This window comes from Miniopterus natalensis, chromosome 13, assembly GCF_054644295.1.
Source record: "Miniopterus natalensis isolate mMinNat1 chromosome 13, mMinNat1.hap1, whole genome shotgun sequence".
NCBI lineage: Eukaryota > Metazoa > Chordata > Mammalia > Chiroptera > Miniopteridae > Miniopterus > Miniopterus natalensis.
The window spans coordinates 48,374,854-48,376,188 of record NC_142093.1 but is presented as its reverse complement, the minus strand read 5'-3'; the positions used below and the strand labels follow the sequence as shown (position 1 = coordinate 48,376,188).

Genomic DNA, 1,335 nt, shown 5'->3' with positions numbered 1-1,335 from the left:
CTGAAATCAATAAAGATATAGTTTAAATAATAATAATAATAAATTAAGTAAAATAAAATAAAGCAAAAACTACCAAAGAAAAAAGTAGTCAGCCACTGTGCAACACCAGCTGCAAAGACAAAAGCAGCCTGTGGCACCAATTTCAAGAAAAAACAGAAATACAGTTTAAATAGTCTCACTTCAAAATTTTGGTGTCCTCCTTTTCTAAGGCACTTTCTGGGCCCCACAGAAGATTGGTAACTGGGGACCATGCCTTGGCAATGCAGCATGCCACTCTGGGACCAGAGAGTGCGGCAGGAGGCCTCCGGCCACGGCTGCCAGCTGCTTCATGGCACAGCGGACCTTCTTCGCAGTTCCTTCAGATTCTTTCCGCTCCTGTTGGCTTCCATTGCAGTTTTGCTCTTGGCTCTTTCTTTGTCCAGTTTCAAAAATTCACCAAGGGTTAATTCCTCAAAGTGCTTTTTCTTCTTCTTTTTATTAAAATATGTTTTTATTGATTTGAGAGAGAGAGAAAGAGGAGGGAGAGAAACATCCATCGGCTGTGTCCTGCATGCCCCCTCCTGGGGATCCAACCTGCAAACCGGCACAGGTCCTGGTCAGGAATCAAACCCATGACCTCTTGGTGCACGGAACAATGCTCAGCTGACAGGGCCACACCGGCCAGGGCTCAAACTGCTTCTTGACCGAAAGGAAAGCACAACCAGGTGAATGTGTTTTATGTTCCTCTATGGGGTCATCATCTGGCTCCCAGTCTTCCAGCTCCTTGAAGCAGAAGACACCCTGGGCCAAGTCGGGCTCCTTCTCAATAGCAGTGGATGAAGCCAGCCGTGGCCACCCGTTCCGGGGCACAGCCACAGACTTCCAGGAAGGGCCGGTTCTTGAACGTAGAGATGTGGTGGTCCTTGAGGTAGAGCTGCCGGGCTGTGGGCAACCACAGGGCACCCATCCCACAGCCGCCACCCTGCCCTCCCTTCTCTGTAACTGTCTTCGTGACCATGAGGCAGCTCTGCAAGGCAAGCTTCGGGAGCAGTCCCTGCTGCAGAGAACAGAAAGATCAACTTCCCCTCACAGCTGCAGAGAGAGCCGCCACACTGAAGTAGATAGAAGGGGCCCCGGCTGGCAGAATTGTCACCAGAAGGAAGGGTCCACAGTTCAATGAATCTAAAACTCAAGCTATGATCTTGGGTGAATATTTCCCACCTCCTGACTGGTTTAAAACTGGCAACCTAAGCCAGGGATTGGCATATTATGGCTTGCTGGCCAAATCCAGCCTGCCACTTGCTTTTTTAGGATCTGCAAGGTTAGAATGGTTTTTACATTTTTAAATGGTTGGGG

General features: G+C 49.0%; 1 pseudogene; it reads right to left on the bottom strand.

Annotated features, from left to right (window-relative positions):
* Positions 1-204: 204 nt before the first annotated feature.
* Positions 205-946, bottom strand: LOC107544360 (baculoviral IAP repeat-containing protein 5 pseudogene; annotated as a pseudogene).
* Positions 947-1,335: the final 389 nt, after the last annotated feature.